Consider the following 21,571-nt stretch of genomic DNA (forward strand, 5'->3'; position numbering starts at 1 on the left):
AGACAATGCCCTTAGAACGGTTCGTGTTCAACCGTTGAGCTACTATAGCGCCCAAGCTATAAGTTTTATCGTTATAAAGGGCTTCGCGCAAGGCCGCAAGATCTGGGGAACTAAGTGACCCAGCCTTCCCATGGCCAATAAAACATTTTCCCAGAAATAGTGAGAAGTACCGAAGCATGGGAAACTGTATGCTAGTAGCTCTAGCGCAAGACACTCCTCTCTCATATCCTACAACAATTGTATTGACGAAAGCTTCCAAGTCCCGTGGACGAGGTTCATGAATATCCCCAACAAAAGGCAATTTGCAAACATTGCAAAAATCCTGGAGTGACATGCGCTAGGGGATATCATAAAGTTTGAACTCAACCATGGGAGGATTCGTCCTCGGATAGAAGTTAAACCTTTGTACGAAGATATTAGTGAGGAGGAGGTATTGCAGACACTTATCTTCAACGAAGACGGTAAGGCCTGCGTTCTCCACCAAGTGATAAAAGTCCTCATAAATTCCAGTGGTGCGTAAGAACACATCGCTTGGCCGTTCGCACGCTCGAACTTCCACGACTCGAGGGACCATATACTTGGGCTTCTCCTCACTCCCATCATCCTTGGGGTCACGGCTTGATGAGCCTCTTAAGAACCTCCTCGTATTTTCCCTTTTCTATCTCTGAAAATTTCTGAAATTTTTGGTGACTCTAAGGAAAAGTGAATAAGGCTCAACTAAACTAGTAGCAACTACTCCCACAAGTGCCTAGAGGCCATATTACGCATCAGAACTACTTGGGACCAGCTAAAATCAACATGCAAAGCTCAAGAACATGGTCACCAAGGCAGCAAAAATACACGGAGTATAAGGCACTAGAGCAAAAACTAATTGGACCAATGGAGGAGTCACTTACCAAGGAGTAATTTCCCCAAAACAGTTTGGAGAATGGTGCTTTGAGCAAAGAGATCGAAAATCCCAGCAAGAGGAGCAAGAACACGGGTTTGAGCTGCGAAACGATTTTTTTTGGAGGTAGGAGAACCAGATGAGAGAAAGAATGAGTGAAGGGGGCGCCTGTGGGCCCCATAAGCCTGGGTGGTGCGGCCAGGGGGGTGTCCGCCGCGTCAGGGCTTGTGTCCCACTGGTACAGCCCCCAGACAAGCTCTCTGTCTTAGCATTTTTCAAAAAATCCAGAAGAAATCATACTTGATTTTCAGGACGTTCGGACAACTTTTATTTTCGGGGTAATTCTCTTCCGGACACTAAAACAGAAAACAGGGAAAACTTTCTTCATAGTCCTCGTCGTTGCTGATCAAGGGGGCTACGTCTCCTTCGGGATGAAGGTTCTCGCCCATGTCTAGTTCCTCCTCCAGGTATGCAACTCGAGTCTTCAGCTTCTCGATCCGCTCCAGAAAGTCCTTCACCTCCAGTTCATGTTCATAGTGGGCTTCCCGGGCTGCTTCTTCAAGTTCAAGCTCGCGGAGTGACAGTTGCTTGATCTTCCTGGCGTCCTTGATCACACGATGCTCCAGAGTCCCGCTGTGCTTCTCCAAGGTCTGGGCATAAGACAAGAGAGCGTCCTTGGTCTTGCTTGAGATGATTTCTCCGTCTTCGTTTCTCCGGGATACGGTGAATAGGTCTGGAGAAATAGGGCAGCCTTTGTATTCTTCCTTGATACGTCCGAGTGCACAATGGATCGCCATGTCCCTTCCGAGAATCCAGTTGGGTGCGATGAACTTGAAATCCATCGGCTCAGTGCGCGGCTGGAATGTCCTTCCGGGAACGTGCACCTCAATCCTGTAGCGTGAATCCTCCGGGTAAGACGAAGTTGGCTTCCCTGTGATAGTCGGTAGAGCAATCCTCAAATCCTTGGTGATCTGCACCAGCTCCTTTCCGAACGGCATAGTGGCGTCGGGCTGGCAAAACTCCGTGAACTTAACAGGGATGAAGGTGTCCATCTAAAACATTGGAAAATCGGAGAGGAGTCAGAAATGATCAGAAGAGGAAATAGAAGATTTATAGACAAGAGAGAAAATAGTTTTCTTCCTAAGGCTTTTCCATTCCTATAGGTTACGTCCTAAGGTGAGCGTGTGCTCTGAATACCATTACTGTAGCGACCCGACTCAAAACGAGTCAAGCCTCTGGTGTTTCCGTACCATCCCAAGATCATGCTGGTACACACTCAGTACATAATGTATATATTCAAGAGTTCAATCACACAGCTTTATTAATCGAAATCTCATAAAGAGTACTTTATTACAATAAAGGATTACAATAAAGTGGCTGAAGGCCATCTCATGATATATCTAACTAAGACTAGCGGAAGCATCAGGTAGACGAGTCCATCCGACTCCAAGGGCATGTCGCTGAGTGTAGATCGTAGCCTCACTCCTGGTCGGAAAAGTACTCTGCAACATGATACGTTGCAGCCGTGTAGGTCAGCATATTGAATATGCCGGCAAGTCATCAAAGAGAGGAGTAAAAATAATAATCAACTATCTCTACATGCATATTTGGCCGGTGGGGCTAAGTTTTGCATAAAGCCAGTTTTATCCTACAACAAGAGGGGTTGGAAGCAAAATATTACTACATTGTTTGTTGTTAACGAGATGGTTCCGCCAACCAATTCTCGTACCCGAATAATTGTTAACACCCACATCATTATTAAGTTGTGTCGAGAGTTCAGGGGAAATTCAATGCCTTCGGCTCAAGTTGTCCATGACCGTGGACACGGCTAATCGATTAGGTTGGGCACTCTGCAGAGTTTTGCACATGTTCCCCACAAGATTTGATCGCCTCCGGGTTTGTCCTCGCACTTCAGGGTGTTTGAAGACCGGATGATCAAAACATGGTCTTTCAACGGGTCCCTCTGAATCCCTGTCGGTGCCCATCCATTCCTACCGTTCTTCTACATCTGCTAGCACCGCCTGTCCAGAGTCGCCGCGTTATCCAACCAAGCCAGAGCCCATAATGACTTGTGGCTGTGCAGGTAAGCCTTGAGTCTTGAAGTCTCCGTCCGTCTCTTCGAGCCTGGGCGAAGCTTTCCGCAGGATGACATGGCCTCTCCAGCATCCCGGGCATCCACTGGGTTCTCGAGGGAGCCGATCAACCGTCCTTCACCCAGAGTTGCATTGCGTCCGAGGTCTTGAAAATCTTGTCTTAGCCGGTCTTGATTATTTAACCAACCTCGCATCACTCGTGATATACACTCAACCGAAAACCAGTCTACTCAAGCATAGCATTAAGAAATTGTCGTCCCGGGGCCAAGTATCGGGGTTGTTGTGTGCCTACCACATGATACTACAACTTATGCTAAAGTTTCCAAGTACCTAGGCAGCATGCAATTGGGCAAAGAAAGGTGATCTACCATGCATCGAAAACATAGGTAAAATAACATGATCAAAATGACTTGCCTTGATGATAGTTGTCTTGCTCGAGCGCTTCTAAGTAACACGCTTCGCACTCCGTATGATCTACCGATACAAACACAAAACACACCATAAGCACTTCAATCAAGCAACAAGTAAAAATAACATCACAAGTAAGGATTTGCTAAAGCCTAAGTAAAAGAATTCATCACGCGCCAGTATGGCAGAAACTTGTTTCTGTTGAAAACACCAGTAAAAATACTTTAAAATTTTTGGAACTTCTACCACAGTAAGATTTAATCACTAGGAAGCAGTAGCAAAAAGAATCAACTCAAAATCATTTTTTAAACTCCTGGAATAGGCAAAACAAGGTTTAAACTAAATCTGATCTAACTTATATTTGAAAATTTCAAACATAGACAAATTATATGTTTTTAAAAACTACAGAACAATTGGAGTCTACTGGAACAAGAATCAATATCATTGGACTTCGGGATCGAAAGTTGTGGCCAAAACAAAACAGAAACTTTTCTGTTTTTGCAATTAGACAGAAAAAAATGAAGCTAACTAGTAACTAACAGGGGGTACACGTGGCGCGCTACGATAGGCTGCGGCAGATGTTTGTTGCAACGTTAGGAGCAAACGGCCGAGGGCTAGCAAAACTTGCTGGCTAAAAGATTAAGTGAAATAAAACCGACGGTTTTCTACTCTAAACCGAAGGGGTATTCTAAGAACTAATCTAAACCATCTAATAAAGATCTAAGGGCTACAAAAGAAAAAAATAAAGAACAACAGAGAGAGAGGAGCTACCGTGGCTGGGCTGGCACTCCAGCGGGGGAGAGGTGGTCGCCGGCGAGGGGAGGGCTCCGGGGGGCGGTGGAGGGGACGGGGCGGCGGCGGCGGCAGTCCTCCACCGAGGGGAGGCGTCGGGCGGAGTGGGGAGCGGCTCGGGGTGGCGCTCCCAGGGGGTGGCCGAAGGTGCAGGAGCTCGGCTGCTCCGGTGGGCTGCGGCAGGGGACGGCTCGGGCGACGGCTCGTCGTGGTCAGGGTGGGAACGGGGGCGGCCTGGGGCGGGGGTACTTATAGGCGAGGGAGGGGAGAGGAAAGGAAGGAGGAGAAGGGATCGGGGAAAGGATCCCGAGTTCATGGGACTCGGCTCGGTCTCGGCATGGATTTTGGAAGGAGGAAGGAGGCGACCGCGGGAAGGGAACGGTTCGGCCAGCGGGGCCCAGCGGCAGTGGGAGAGAGGCGGGTGGGGCAGGGTCGGTCGGCCAAATCCTAAGGGATTCGGTCCCGGCGGTGGAGATTCGACCCACGGCCTTATAATGCGCTCGGGGCGGCGGCTAAAACTTTCCTATTTTTAAACATATTCCGAAACAGAAAACAAAAGCGAATAAAAGGAAATAAATAAAAATATTTAATATAGGGTATTATATACCAAAAAAATCAGAAAAATATCCTCTACTCGAATAACATTTTTCCAAAGCAAAAATAAAAACTTTTAAAAAATGTTTTTTTCAGAAATTCCCAAATTTGCTTTATTTCTTTTTGCAATTATTTTTGCAAATGATCCTTGTATTTGCTTGGCTCAAATATTTCAGAAATTGCCCGCACTTTGGAGGGTCATTTTCCTCCGCTCTCTCTCTTGCGTGCAAGAGAGTATTTCTCCGGGCATTTCTCGTGCGAGGAAAAATGGAAATGCAAATTAAAAGACGAAAGAATTCAAGTGCTAAATTTATTTCAATCCATATGCATAGATGCTTAGCTACAATGTAAAACATTCCCAATTAGGAAAATTGGGATGTTACACCGGTATACTCCTCTTATTAGTCACAATATCTTTCATGTACTTAGCATACGTAGACATTTTGAGCATACCCGTCAAACACATTTGCAGAAAGACAGGTCTGATCATTTCAACAAATCGCTCAAAATCCTCATCATCCTTTTTTCTTGGATGGTTTGGGAGGAAAGGGCATGAGTTTCTGAACCCATGGTTCCCTTTCTTTACCGTGCTTCCTAGCAGCGAAGTCATTCTTATCATATCTTTTAGTCTTAGGCTGTGGGTTATCAAGATCAGGTTCAATCTCCACATCCTTATCGTTGCTAGGTTGAGCATCAACATGAACATCGCTATTGATATTATTATTAGGCTCATGTTCATCACCAGATTGTGTTTCAGCATCAGAGGCAGAGGCATCGTTTGGACTCAGGTGTAGCAGCAATAGAGTTGCTAGCGTGCAGGTTCCTATCATCTTTATTCTTCTTTCTAGGATGACTAGGTGCATCAGTGCTAACTCCTTGAGAATCTTGATCAATTCTGTTCGGATGACCCTCAGGATACAAAGGTTCTTGAGTCATTCTACCGCCTCTAGTGACGACTCTGATAGAATTGTCATTCAACTCATCGAGCAAGTCATTTTGAGCTTTAAGTACTTGTTCTACCTGAGTAGTAACCATAGAAGCATCTTTACTCAGAAGTTTAAGATCATTGACGTTTCTGTCCACACAAGCACTTAAATGACTAAGCATACGAGCATTCTGTTCCAATTGTCTGCTAACATAATCATTGAAAGTTTGTTGTTTGGCAACAAAGTTATCAAATTCATCCAGGCATAAGCTAGCAGGTTTATCAAAAGGAATATCACTCTCATCAAACCTACGCAGAGAATTTACTTCTACTACCTGTATCGGGTTATCGAGACCATGGATCTCTTCGATAGGTGGTAGATTTTTGACATCTTCAGATTTAATGCCTTTCTCTCGCATAGATTTCTTGGCTTCTTGCATATCTTTGGGACTGAGGAATAGAATATATCTTTTCTTCGAAGTTGTCTTAGGAGGTGGTTCGGGAATAGTCCAAGCATTCTCATTGCACAAGATGTTATTCAATAGCATCTCAGCTTGTTCTACGGTTCGTTCCCTAAAAACACAACTGGCACAACTATCTAGGTGGTCTTTGGAAGCATCAGTAAGTACATTATAAAAGATATCAAGTATTTCGTTCTTCTCAAGAGGGTAATCAGGCAAAGCATTCAGTAGCTGGATAAGCCTCCCCCAAGCTTGTGGGAGACTCTCTTCCTCAGCTTGTGCAAAGTTGTATATTTCCTGCAAGGCAGCTTGCTTCTTATGGGCAGGGAAATATTTTTCAGAGAAGTAGTAGACCATATCCTGGGGGCTACGCACACAACCAGAAGCGAGAGAAGTGAACCAGGTCTTAGCATCATCCTTTAGCGAGAAAGGAAACATCTTGAGGATATAGTAGTGGCGGATCTTTACCTCACTAGTGAATAGGGTGGCTATATCGTGAAGTTTGGTAAGATGGGCTACAACCGTTTCAGACTCATAACCGTGAAAAGGATCAGATTCGACCAGAGTGATTAACTCAGGGTCGACAGAGAATTCATAATCCTTATCGATCACAAAGATAGGCGAAGTGGCAAACTTCGGGTCATATTTCATCCTAGCGTTCAGAGATTTTTCTTTCCACTTGCGTAGTAAATTCTCAACATCATATCTATCCTTACATGCAAGAAAATCCTCAGCTATCTCTCCCTCCATAACATAACGCGTATTAGGAATATCAGGCAATTCAGGCATAGGAGAGCTAGTTCTAGCAGGCAAAATAGCAGGTTCTACTTCAATAGCATCAGCAGTTTCACAAGTATCATCACATCTAGCAGCAACTCTAGCAATATGTGCATCAAGGAATGCACCAAGTGGCAAAGCGGTATCAAGCATAGCATCATCAGGCATAGTATCAAGCATAGCATCATTAGGCATAGTATCAAGCATAGCATCATCATAAGCATCATGGGCAGCAGAAGTAGCATCATCAAGCGCAGGCGACATATCAAGATTTCTAGCACGAGGTGATGTCGCAAAGTTACTCATAACTGAAGGTGAATCAAGTGCAGAGCTAGATGGCACTTCCTTACCTGTCCTCGTAGTGGAAGGCAAGATTTCAGTTCTTGGATCTTTCGGATTCTTCATAGTGATCAGCAGACGTAAATCCCAAGTGACTCAGAGAATATAGATGTGCTTCCCCGCAACGGCGCCAGAAAATAGTCTTGATAACCCACAAGTGTAGGGGATCGCAACAGTTTTTGAGGGTAGAGTATTCAACCCAAATTTTTTGATTCGACACAAGGGGAAGCGAAAGAATATTCTCAAGTATTAGCAGCTGAGTTTTTCAGTTTCAACCACACCTGAAAGATTAGTGTCTCCAAGCAAAGTATCAGTAGCAAAGTAGTATGATAGCAACGGTTCCAGAAAAGGGGGTGTTGACGGCAGACTATTCCTAACTTGTTGTATCAATGGCGCCTAGAAAATAGTACGTTGAAGGGGGACTATTCTTCCCCGACAACGGCTCCAGAAAAGTCTTGCAACAGGTAACAGCAAAGTAGCAAGTAATAGCAGTAGTGACGGCAGTAGCAAGAAACAGCAGTAGTGACAGCAGCAGCAAGGAACAACAATAACCAGTAGCAGCAGAGCAACAGCAGTAGCAACAATAGTAGCGACAAAGTAACGTAGCAAGGACCAGTAGTAAAAGACTCGTAGGCATTGGATTGGTGATGGAAGATATGACAGATGTGATTCATCATGTAACATCATGTAACAACTATAACACGGAGAGATATGTAACTAGCTCCCGTTCATCAATCTAATGTAGGCATGTATTTCGTATGTAGTCATACGTGCTTAGGGAAAAGAACTTGCATGACATCTATTGTCCATCCCTCCCATGGCAGCGGGGTCCTAATGGAAACTATGGGATATTAAGGTTCTCCTTTTAATAAAGAACCGGACCAACGCATTAACACTTGGTGAATACATGAACTCCTCATACTATGGCATCTCCGGGAGTGGTTCCGGCTATTGTCACTCCAGGGTTGCCGGGTCATAACACATAGTAGGTGACTACAACTTGCAAGATAGGATCTAAAACACACATATATTGGCGACAACATAATATGTTCAGATCTGAAATCATGGCACTCGGGCGCTAGTGACAAGCATTAAGCATGGCAAAGTATTAGCAACATCAATCTCAGAACATAGTGGATACTAGGGATCAATCCCCGTCAAAACTAACTTGATTACATGATAGATCTCATCCAACTCATCACCGTCCAGCAAGCCTACGATGAGATTACTCACGAACGGTGAAGAGCATCATTGAATGGTCGATGGAGGAAGGTTGATGATGACGATGGCGACAATTTCCCCTCTCCGGAGCCCAACACAGACTCCAGATCTGCCCTCCAGATGAAGAACAGGAGGTGGCGGCGCCTCCGTATCGTAAAACGCGATGAATCCTTCTCTCTGATTTTTTTCCCGGGTGAAACGGAATATATAGAGCTGAGTTTGGAGGCGGTGGCGCCACGTGGGCCCCACAAGCCCTCATGACGCGACCAGGGGGGTGGCCGCGGCCCCTGGGCTTGTGGCCTACTGGCACACCTCCTTCGGTGGATCTTTGCACAGGTATTTTTCATTTATTCCAGAAAAATTCTCCGTAAATTTTTAGGACATTCCGAGAACTTTTATTTCTGCACAAAAACAACACCATGGCAATTCTGTTGAAAACAACGTCAGTCCGGGTTAGTTCCATTCAAATCATGCAAATTAGAGTCCAAAACAAGGCAAAAGAGTTTGGAAAAGTAGATACGACGGAGACATATCACACCCCATCTTTAGTCCCGGTTGGAGCCACCAACCGGGACTAAAGACCCTTTAGTCCCGGTTTGTAGCTCCAACCGGGACTAAAGGTCCCTACACATAAAATTCCCGTCCGTTTCGGCCCCAAATCTCCCCATTCAATCGATCTTCAGGACGCCAACGCCCCCTGCCCTGCCGCCGCCAGGCTGCCGGAGTCGCCGGCGCCCCCGAAGTCGTCCACGTCATCGCTGCCCTCGACGCCGGCCGCCATTGCCTTCTTCACGAGCCCCTCATGCACACCGAAGAGCCGCTGTTGCACCCCGACCTCCTCCCACGATGAGCTCCGCCGGCCTCCTTCCCCCCTCCTTTGTTCGCCCGAGACCCTCGCCGTACGTGAGCGCGGCGACGCCATGGCCGTCGGCCTTCCCGAGCGCGGTGGCGCCATGGCCGCCAGCCTCCACTAGAAGAAATATGTCAACTAACGACCTTCGGTCAGTGACACTCGCAGAATTGGTCGTAAATCTACGACCATTTGAGACCAATTGGTCGTAAGATGTCCGGAGGGGTCCTAAGCCCAAAAACTAACGGCCATTTTCATCAGAAAGGTCGTAACTTCCTTACTGGAAATGGTCGTAAAGCGGATAGCCCTGTTCCGCTGCCTAATTTTTAGCTAATTACAACCAATCTAGATGGTCATAACTATGACTAGTTGCCACATCATCAGTTTTGCCTACGTGTCATGTCCATGTGTGAATTTTTGCCTAGTTTGTGAAGCAACCTACTATTCTGTCATTCCAAAAATTCTCGAAAAATTCTGATAAATACTTTGGATCATATATTCCTCAAATATGTGAAAACCCTTCCTTCCATAGTTCGAAAATAATTCAGCAATATTCATTTTCCTATTCTGTTCAGAATAGCACTTTGTGAAGGAAGTGTTATTTCTGTTTTTTTGATTGCCCTCAAATTTTTTGGGCACTCTTTCTTAGCCAAATCATTGCCTCATGATAACTTTCATAATCATTTTCCTAGTAAATATTTCTCAGCAAATTTCCAAAGTTTGTTCAGCTAACAACTTTGTGAAGGAAGTACTAGCTAGGAATATTCTAATGAGTTGATTGTTTCCCACATCTTCTATATGCCCAAACCTTAGCTCTCCACAAAATTTGAGCTCCATCTAACAATCCATTTGAGCTCATCATCCAATCTTTGTTTCTGGTAATATTTTTAGTTTGGGAAGCAACTACATTTTATATTGCTTTATAGTTGATGAAAATTTACCACTGCATGAAACTGACCATATAACCTCACACCACCAAATTTTAGCTCATTTAATTCAGCCAGTTTCCCTCAATATTTTTCCCAATATTCTGTTCACTAGGGAGCATTGTGAAGGAAGTACAGTTTTTGTTCATCCAAATTTTATGAAATTCTTAGAGTGCCTTAATGTGCCCAAGTTATCATCATCCTCCAAATTGTAGCTCAATCCAATCATCTATGTGAGCCCAGTTTCAATTACCATTTTCTGTCCAGATTTGCACATTGTGAAGGAAGTGTCACTTTGGCATGTCCAAATGGTATAATTTTTTACAGTGCCTTCCTATGCCTAAATTAGCATCATCCACCAAATTTCATCTCAATCCATTAATTCATTTGATCCCGACGTCAACATCCATATTTCTGCACAGTGTGATACTTTGCAAAGCAAGTGTCACCTAGGTTCATCCATTTAAGCTAAAAAATTGGGAAGAGAGTCTCCTTAGTAGATGATCATCCTCATCCAAAATTTAGGCCCATTTTCTATGTGCATTTCCCGCACCGCTAATCAAACACTTGGCTGTTAATTCATGTTTGAGCTTAGTTCGGTCTCCTCGTGAGATTCTTCTATTGTATTCTTTTTCCTAACACATACCAAGGGAGTGTCCAACCCACCAGACATGACTATTCCGCCCAGAATGCGTGCCAACGCAACGGTTAGGTGGTGACCACGCGGCTCGGACGCAAGTTTACGCGATCTAGAGTTGGGCCCTCAACCACCATCCAAACCTCGACATCAAGCAACCACACCATGTATTTCTGATTACATAAATACTTATGTACCTATAAATGATTTTTGGGAAAAATAAAGAGCAAACCATAATGCAGCTGTAGTTCAAATTTAACCCGTTTCCAGCTGAATCGACATAAATTTGTCTTTTTCATGAGAGGTGGATAAAAGTTTCTAACACCCAACCATTTTGTCAATTGTACTTTAAATATGGCCTAGTATTTTAGAAAAATGATTTGGTCCAATTTTGAAACAAATATATGATAGGTCCTTCACAAAAAAACTCATTTTGGGCACTTGAAAAAATGGAAAATGAATTTTTCATACAAGACAAACGAAAACTTCCTTAATCAACATTGTTTGTCATTCCAACATTCATCCTTCTGCAAAATATTGGATCGTTTCAACAAACTATGGCATTAATGTGGCCATGAGATTGATCATTCGGCTTGAAAGCCATGAATCTTCACACATGACACCTCATTTCTGAGAACACTTTTTAAAAACAATTACCATATTACAGGTTTATCATTTTTCCTGATAACTTGGTCACATATGATGACACAACGTGAAGGTTTTGCAATTTTTTTTTTATTTTTTTTGAATTTGTTATGCCCGTTTGAAAATGCGGCCGAAATAGCGGGTATGACCGTTCATAGCTAGGGGTTGAATCTTGCCAAAATATTGTTGGATCTCTAATTAAATAGATACTTCTTTACCTAAAAATGATTTTTGGAAGAAATCATGAGAAAACTATGAGATACCTCTAGTTCAAATTTGACCCGTTTCCTGCTGAATATGCGGCAATTTGTCTTTTTCACAAGAGGTGAATAATTTTTTTTGATACCCAACCATTTGGTCAATTGTATATTAAATATGTAATAGTATTTTATAAAATTGATGGAGTCCAATTTTGCAGCAAATATTTGATAGGTTCTTCACAAAAAAACCCAGTTTTGCCACTCGGAAAATGGTTAAAAGTAGCTAGGAAGATCAGAAATGCATACAAATTGGTCCTCATCCATAAAATGTGGTCTAACTCTAGTGAAAATTTGTGATGTCCTTTTTCAAAATATTTTTGATAGATGCTTCACACTTTAGATGGTCATAACGTCAACAAAGCCTACACTTTGTTGTGATTGGTCTATGAGCATGTCACGCAGATCAAGTATCAGAGACCGTCAGATACTGCCAGATCTAATGGCCCACAACCCTCACCCCCACCGAAAAGCAGCTCCCCTGATAGAGATGCACTGACATGTGGGCCTACTTCCTTGCGGGCCCACCTGTCAGTGAACGAATGCCACCCTCTCCCCTCCACACCACTCACCCACCGCGAGCCCCTCTCCCCCGCAACACCACTCCTCTCCCCTCGACCCGCAACCCAAACCCTAACCCTCCCGTCGGACCCCTGTCCCCTCTCCCCAATTGGACCGTTGCCGCCGCCGCCGCCCACCTACGGCGGCCAATCCCGCCTCCTTGCCTTCATCGACGACCACCCGCTCCCACCGCCCGCGGCTATACCGTCCTGTCGACCACCGGTGGCCTGCTCGCCGGTGAGTACGTGCAGCGATCTCAAGAGAAGCGTGCTCGCAAGGGGAGGGGGAGGTGCCGGATCTCGCGGGACAAGTGCGTCAACAACGTGTGGTATATTTCGTTTCTTCCTGACCTGGATCCGACTGGTTTAATTTCTGAGTTTACCGACGAGTAGATCTGGTGTGTGTTCATCTAGTGTCACTAACCGTTGGTAGTCAGTCGTAGGTTTCCTTTAGCGTCAGTTCTTTCTTCTCCTGTTCTAGATCCGACTGAGATCATGGTGACATGGATCTGACTGAAAAGCAAATTGTCGGTCATCCACCGTGGGTTTCCTTCCATTCTAATCCAAGTGAATCATGTGTGTTCTTCGAGAACTAGTTAAATCATGACGAGTGGATCTAGTTTATTCAAGCAAATCATGCTTGTCAACCATTTTTTTCTTGGCCGGCCGGTGTGTGCATCTTAATTCTTCAGTGCACATTGCTGCCGTACATGCTAGATTTTAAGTGCTATTTTGGTCGTACACAAGCTATTTGAGCTCATCCACCATCGCGGTACCATGCATCTATTCTGCCAGCTCGCCGCTCGTAGTTATGTGCTCGTATTTATATGCGTGCTGGCGGGCTTGGTATCAACCTTACTTCTGCTCATACTTGTATCCTGTATGATAGTGACTAGGTAAGTTTATATCTATCTAGAGAGTTTGTAGTTTTTAGTAGTCCAGATGAATTATTCTTATGGTTTTATGAAGTGTAGTAGACTAGAATGCCTAGTTTGACTATTTCATCTCTCCTGCAGTTTTTTCTATAACTGTGCTCCTTGGTTTGGTACAATGCTTGCTGTTAGATAGCTTTCATTGTTGTTATAAGCTGACCTTTTTTGGTTTGCTGTGCAGAATCCTCAGATGGATATGCAGGCTATGGATCGATGCCACCATATTGGGAACATTTTGTTACAACTAGAATTGTCATGCTTAGGATTTCCCTTGCTGATTGGGAACATTTTGTGAAACTTATGTTATTCATGTAGCTTTTGCAGTGGAAGGGCAAGTGAAAGAGAAGACTCGTTGGTGCCAACTGCTGAAAGACCTCAGTGAGAAATTTAAGGTAACTATATATTTGGCCTCAACTTTTTGTTTATTTTTACAGTACACTCTTAAGTTTGACAGGGTGAATGAACTCACACACTTTATTGGTATGATCTGAAGGCGTTGAAGATAGAGCACCAGATGTTACTGAAAGAATCAGTGGACTACAAAAAGTGTTTGTAAGATGTTACATAGAGGTGAGGTGACTACCTCCCCTCTCGTTTCTCCTATGGTTTGCATTGGTAGTCGCTGGCCTTCGCACCCGCAGCTCCTCGCCATGTGACGCATGACCCCGATCTGGCGTGACCATGCCCGAGACGAGCCTGAGCTCATGCTCGAGCAACCTCTGCAATAACGCCTTGCAGCTGTTCCGCACGCACGCGCACACCCTCACCTGTGTCCGCGTTGCCGCTTGCTCGCCCGCAGCCCCGCTGTAGCCGCACCCCACCTTGCTGCGCAACCACGTGAGCGCAGTCATCATTGTTGCCATCTCTTGCAGTACACCGAGCCTGGTCAGTTATGTCCAGCCACACCTTGTGTAGCACGAGCAGCCTGCAGCGAGATGGTAGAGAGAGGCGCATTGTTCTCTGAATTTTTCAACAATTTCGTCAGGTTCAGAGCAGGTTTCGCTCAAGTAGCGCAAGGCATGGGAGAGGGCAACAACCGTATGTGTAGCACAGTTGCTAGAGCTCTTTCCTATTTCCCACGTGGCCAGGGATCAATTGCCGAGGGCGCATATTTTTTTTCTTTTCCTGCATATGTCGCTCCAGAGGCAGCTGTCATTTTGGTCGATCCCCTGTGGATCCTAAGTTGCTAGAGCCCCAACATAGTGCCGGGTAGACCGCAGTTCGATCCCCTCCGGAGAACATTTTTTTGCTATTACTTTTGTTTTGTTGCATCATAGGAGCCAGCTCCACCATAATTCTGCTAAGTCCCCTCTAATGTTTGTTTTACAACATCTAGCATATTTCAGATTGACATATCTTTTATTCAAAGCATCATATTGGTTTGTGGTCTGTACTAATTTGGTGCTACATTGTGTGGGATATCTGCTGTCATTTACAAGCATGTTAAATCTGCCAGCATGTTTGTATTGCTGTTTGAAAAGTGCATCATGATGTAGATGGTCATAACCTATTAAAACATTGCACTTTGCTCATGTATAGTTGCTGTTACAAGCCTCCTTTGCAAATGCTTCGTTTATGAAACTTGGCTAAAATATGGTGTAGATTCATAATATGGCAGCCTCTCACATGACGGTGAAAGACAACCTCCTGGCAACGCTCTAATTTTTTTGCTTTCAAACCAGGTACTTGACGCGAGTCCCTCCAGGGCGCGAGAGGGTCGCTCGTGGGCGTGCCGTGCCGCAGGGCTTGGACGGGAGGGCGTCCTTGGTAGCTATGGCAATCGCCGGAACAAGACCCACACGTTGTGCATCCGCTACGGCCGCCGCAGCTTCCACATGCATAAGAGCACCTGCTCCTTGTGTGGCTACCCCACCGCCCGCATCTGCAAGTGTAAGTCCCACCGCCAGATCCCCTTCACCTATTTTCGCATGCGATTCCGGTCCTTCGACCTCGCTGGCTTGGCTAGATGTGGTGCTTGGTTCTGGTATGTGGTGCATGTGCAAGACTATGATTGCTTAGGTTTTCGATGCTGTTGTGGTAGCCCCATCGCTGTTGCGTTGATTCACATGCTAGCGTTGTTGCGCCCGTGCTTGGTGTGCTGTGATGTTTATTTGTGTAGGTTTTGTTTGATGATATGTTTAGATTATAGTCATAATCCTAGTGGTTTGATGATACTATTTATGTACATTTCATTTGCTGTCAATTCTTGCTTATAAGCTATTGGATCCCTCATTGGCCATAGTTTGATGTTCTTTACACATTCTTATTCTTATATGTTCATTCATATTTTTTGCACAGGTGAAGTGCGAATCTAAGTCCGAAGCTCTGAAGCATATCAGCGAAGAGTAGCATATTATATGTTGTAATTGTAGGCAGTAGTAGGCTTTTCTGGGTTGTAGTATATTGTAACGATTGTAATATACTAATGTAGTCTTGTTTTGGATGAATTTCATTTGCTCTCTGGATTGTTTGAAATAATGATTGTGTATGTGATTTGAATACCCGTCAAAGGTATACATTGCTCATTTGTGATTCTCATGTTCCATGTTCAATTTTTAGGAGATTTTGTAATTCTCATGTTCCAAGTTCATTTGTGATTCTCATTTGTGCTTAGCTATCTGCTCCTAATTGCTCATTTGTGATTCTCATGTTCCATGTTCAATTTTTAGGAGATTTTGTAATTACTAATTCATGGAGTTTGATAAAGAAGTTGCTATCATAGTCCTCTCTCATTAGGTTTCTATTGCTCTTTATACAAAAAACAGGAAAATAGATTTGGTATACATTGTTACTTATTTGTCTAACTAATAAGATTAAGTAAAAGAGTGAAAGACTAATTGTTACAATGTTACATTGTGTTATGTTTAATTCTTCACTCATTTCAAGTTCATTAAATAGTTGGAATTTAAATAGTTGCAGAATTGGTCCTCGACGATGATGATGCCTGCCCCGCATCCTTGTCATCGACTTGGTGGCGACAACCTGCTTGAGAGGCGGCATGTACGGGACTGGGCTCCGCCGGGCTGGAACTGGGAGGAGCTACCTTTTGGGGCGCACAACTTGGTGAGGAACCGGGTTTCCGTCGTCGACCTGGAGCCACTACTAGAATTTATAATTTTGCCGTTTGCCATGGCTGATGGCAAAGGGGGGAACCATGGATGGCAAAGGCTTTCCCGTCGGTCAGCAGACGGTAAAAAAATCCGGTAAAGAGGTTCTTTGCCGTCTGCTTTTGTAAAGCGGACGGCAAAGAATCTTTGCCATGAGGGGGCATACGGCAAATTAAATGGGACGACAGATACACCAACGGTCCCGTTAAGTGTTAATGGCAGGCCTCCTCTCTTTGTCGTCTGCCCTCCCCCTCTGCCATGAGGGGACTGACGGCAAAGGGGGGAACTAAGCCCCTCTCTCTCCCCTCTTTGTCGTCTGCCCTCCCCCCCTTTGCCATGAGGGGGCTGACGACAAAGGGGGGAACCAAGCCCCTCTCTCTCCCCTCTTTGCCGTCTGCCCTGCCCCCTTTGCCATGTGGGGGCAGACGGCAAAGAGGGGAACCAGCCCCTCTCTCCCCCCTCTTTGCCGTCTGCCTTGCCCCCTTTGCCATGTGGGGGCAGACGGCAAAGGGGGGAACCAACCCCTTTTTATTTTATTTCTTATTATATCCAGCAATTTTCACAATAATCAGGATATATATATATATATATATATATATATATATATATATATATATTTGACAAAAATAAATCTGTTTCCGTACTCATAAGCATGTTAAAATAACTTTCATCCATAGTACATACATATTATGCAAGTTGCATCCATACCAAACCATATATTACACCAATTTCATCCACATGCATACAAAGTTTCATATATATCCATATACTACAATAGTTTCAATACAAGCTTCCGTGAATCCGTGGTACAAGAAATCATCTTCAAGCATTCCATCAATATAATCCAAGCTTCCCGTGAAGTGAATGTAATCTGCAAAAATGACAAATAAGAAACTTAGAAGAATAATACTAGATGAAGAAGTATATATATAGGTTATTTCGGAGAGAACTTAGCTAAGTATAGGCCATTTAATAGCTAAGTTAGGTGGAATAGGTCATCTTGGAGCTACATAGCCTTATTATGTCATTTAGGAGAGAACTTAGCTAAGTATAGGTCATTCTAGAGCTAACTTGGATAAAATATGTCATTTTGTAACCAACTATGATTATTAATTCATTTTGACCTTATTATGTCATTTTGGAGCTAAATTAGTCATTTTAATGAGCTAACCAAGGTTCTTATGATGTTTTTACCTAGCTATGCTAATTATGTCATTTGGGAGGATAATTAACTAAGTATGTCTTTGTTGGGGAAAATAACCTACGTAGAAGAAGAAAGAGAAGAAGCAAGAAGAGAAGAAGCAAGAATAGAAGAATAAGGAGAAGAAAAAGAAGGAGGAGGAGGAGAAGGAGGAGGAGAAGGAGAAGGAAGAGGAGAAGAAGAAGAAAAGAAGAAGGACAAGAAGAAGGAGAAGAAGGAGGAGAAGGAGGTTCTCTCCTCCTTCTCCTTCTCCTTCTTCTTCTTCCTTCTCCTTCTTCTTCTCTTCTTCTTCTCTTCTTCTTCCTTCTTTTCATTTTCCCTCTTTCTTCCCCTCTTGTCCCCTTCTTCAGGCTAAATTAGCTAATTATGCATTTTTTGAGCTAATTATTTCATTTTGAGGATAATTAGGTAAGTATAGGTCATGTTTTATTAAATAGACAATTTTGGAGCTAAGTAAGCTAATTATGTCATTTAGGTGGAAGCCTAGCTAAATATAGGTCATTTCGGAGCTACTTGGGTAAAATATGTTATTCCGGAGCAAACTATGCTTATTAAGCCATTTTGGATCTAGCTAAGCTAATTATAGGCCATTTAATACCTAAGTTAGGGGGAATAGGTCATCTTGGAGCTACGTAAGCCTTATTATGTCATTTAGGAGAGAACTTAGCTAACTATAGGTCATTTTTATTAAATAGGTCATTTTGGAGCTAACTAAGCTAATTATGTCATTTAGGTGGAAGCCTAGCTAACTATAGGTCGTTTCGGAGCTCACTTGGGTTAAATATGTCATTTTAGAGCTAACTATGCCTATTAAGCCATATTGGAGCTAAATTGGCTAATTATACCATTTAGGTGGAAGCCAAGCTAAGTATATAATATTCATGAGCTAACCATGGTTCTTATACCATTTTGAGCTTATTATTTCATTTTTTTAGCTAAATTGGTCATTTTACTGAGCCAACAAAGGTTCTTATGATGTTTTCACCTAACTAATCTAATTATGTCATTTTGTAGGATAATTAGCCAATTTAGTCTTTGTTGGATGAGTCTAAGCTACGTAGAAGAAGAGAAAGAGAAGAAGAAGTAAAAGAAGGAGGAGGAGGAGGAGGGGGAGGAGGAGAAGGAGAAGGAAGAGGAGAAAAGAAGTAAAGAAGAAGGAGAACGAGAAGGAGGAAGAAGAAGGAGAAAAAGGAGAAGGAGCTCCTCCTTCTTCTCCTCGTTCTCCTTCTTCTTGTCCTCCTTCTTCTCTTCTTCTTCTTCTCTTCTTTTCATTTTTCCTCTTTCTTCTCCTCTTGTACCCTTCTTCAGGCTAAATTAGCTAAGAATGCCTTTTTGGAGCTAATTATGTTATTTCAAGGATAATTAGCTAAGTATAGGTCATGTTTTATTAAATAGACCATTTTGGGCCTAACTAAGCTAATTATTTTGTTTAGGTGGAAGCCTAGCTAACTATAAGTCATTTCAGAGCTAACTTGGGTAAAATAGGTCATTCCAGAGCAAACTATGCTTATTAAGCCATTTTGGATCTAGCTAAGCTAATTATAGGCCATTTAATACCTAAGTTAGGGGGAATAGGTCAACTTGGAGCTACGTAAGCCTTATTATGTCATTTAGGACATAACTTAGCTAACTATAGGTCATTTTTTATTTAATAGGTCATTTTGGAGCTAACTAAGCTAATTATGTCATTTAGGTGGAAGCCTAGCTAACTATAGGTCGTTTCGGAGCCCACATGGGTTAAATATGTCATTTTGGAGCTAACTATCTTATTAAGCCATATTGGAGCTAAATTGGCTAATTATATCATTTAGGTGGAAGCTAAGCTAAGTATATAATATTCATGAGCTAACCAAGGTTCTTAAGCCATTTTGAGCTTATTATTTCATTTTTTAGCTAAATTGGTCATTTTAATGAGCTAACCAAGGTTCTTAGGATGTTTTCACCTAACTAAGCCAATTATGTCATTTTGTAGGATAATTAGCCAATTTAGTCTTTGTTGGATGAGTCTAAGCTACGTAGAAGAAGAGAAAGAGAAGAAGCAATAAGAGAAGAAGAAGTAAAAGAAGGAGGAGGAGGAGGAGAAGGAGAAGGAAGAGGAGAAGAAGAAGAAAAGAAGAAGGAGAAGGAGAAGGAGGAAGAAGAAGGAGAAGGAGGAGCTCCTTCTCCTCTTCTCCTCCTTCTTCTCCGATCCTTCTTCTTGTCATTCTTCTTCTCTTCTTCTTCTTCCTTCTTTTCATTTTTCCTCTTTCTTCTCCTCTTGTCCCCTTCTTCGGGCTAAATTAGCTAAGAATGCCTTTTTGGAGCTAATTATGTGATTTCGAGGGTAATTAGCTAAGTATAGGTCATGTTTTATTAAATAGACCATTTTGGAGCTAACTAAGCTAATTATGTCATTTAGGTGGAAGCCCAGCTAACTATAGGTCGTTTCGAAGCTAACTTGGGCAAAATGTGTCATTCGGGAGCAAATTATGCTTATTAAGCCATTTTGGATCTAGCTAAGCTAATTATAGGCCATTTAATACCTACGTTGGGGGGAATAGGTCATCTTGGAGCTAAGTTAGCCTTATTATGTCATTTATGAGAGAACTTAGCTAACTATAGGTCATTTTTTATTAAATAGGTCATTTTGGAGTTAACTAAGCTAAATATGTCATTTAGGTGCAGGTCTAGCTAACTATATGTCGTTTCGGAGCTAACTTGGGTTAAATATGTCATTTTGGTGGATAATTAGCTAAGAATGCCTTTTTGGAGCTAATTATGTCATTTCGAGGATAATTAGCTAAGTATAGGTCATGTTTTATTAAATAGACCATTTTGGAGCTAACTAAGCTAATTATGATATTTAGGCGGAAGCCTAGCTAACTATAGGTCATTTCGGAGCTAACTTGGGTAAAATGTGTCATTCCGGAGCAAACTATGCTTATTAAGCCATTTTGGATCTAGCTAAGCTAATTATAGGCCATTTAATACCTACGTTAGGGGGAATAGGTCATCTTGGAGCTAAGTTAGCCTTATTATGTCATTTAGGAGAGAACTTTGCTAACTATAGGTCATTTTTTATTAAATAGGTCATTTTGGAGCTAACTAAGCTAATTATGTCATTTAGGTGAAAGCCTAGCTAACTATATGTCATTTCGGAGCTAATTTGGGTTAAATATGTCATTTTGGAGGATAATTAGCTAAGTATATGTCATTTTGGAGCTAATTATGTCATTTCGAGGATAATTAGCTAAGTATATGTCATTTTTATTAAATAGACCATTTCAGAGCTAACTAAGTTAATTATGTCATTTAGGTGGAAGCCTAGCTAACTATAGGTCATTTCGGAGCTAACTTGGGTAAAATAGGTCATTCCGGAGCAAACTATGGTTATTAAGACATTTTGGATCTAGCTAAGCTAACTATAGGCCATTTAATACCTAAGTTAGGGGGGATAGGTCATCTTGGAGCTACCTAAGCCTTATTATGTCATTTAGGAGAGAACTTAGCTAAGTATATGTAATTTTTACTAAAACACTAGAAATAACATACCATTATCGTCATCACAGCGGTGAAGCACGGTGGCTCTGGCTTGTTTCACCTGGAGAAGGCTGCCCTGGAGAAGGCTCCACTGCAGAAGGGTCGTGCGATGCGTTTCGGAAGATATTCTGCACCAAACATCGTTTGCAATTTGTCGTTAGCATGAGGACACTCTTAAGATCACTGCACTAAAATGAAACTAACCGTCCCCGCCATGTTAATCACTGGCATCGCCGGAGGGATTTGGCCGGTCTTCTCGCACATAGACTATACATTTGGTTTCGACAAGTCAAACTTTTTAGTTATTAATGAAACGAACATTAAAATGCAAGATTTGAAATAATATGAAGAAGAAACTTACCACGAAGAGCTCGTATATGGCCCTGTTAGACGCATCATTCTGTGCCCTCTCCACCTCCACCAATGCAGTCATCCTCTCCT

General features: G+C 42.9%; 1 long non-coding RNA gene across 2 annotated transcripts; it reads left to right on the plus strand.

The window, feature by feature from the left end:
- The first annotated feature begins 12,422 nt into the window (after positions 1–12,422).
- On the plus strand, positions 12,423–15,828 carry LOC123425857. 2 transcript variants are annotated; one of them, XR_006621938.1, is made up of 5 exons: positions 12,423–12,700; positions 13,485–13,695; positions 13,797–13,873; positions 14,986–15,193; positions 15,602–15,828. It is a non-coding gene; the product is annotated as an uncharacterized LOC123425857 (long non-coding RNA). The 2 variants fall into 2 exon arrangements; XR_006621937.1 differs by having other exon boundaries at positions 12,464–12,700; positions 13,619–13,695.
- The last annotated feature ends 5,743 nt before the right edge of the window (positions 15,829–21,571 follow it).

The sequence above is a fragment of the Hordeum vulgare genome, chromosome 2H (genome assembly GCF_904849725.1).
Source record: "Hordeum vulgare subsp. vulgare chromosome 2H, MorexV3_pseudomolecules_assembly, whole genome shotgun sequence".
Classification (NCBI taxonomy): domain Eukaryota; kingdom Viridiplantae; phylum Streptophyta; class Magnoliopsida; order Poales; family Poaceae; genus Hordeum; species Hordeum vulgare.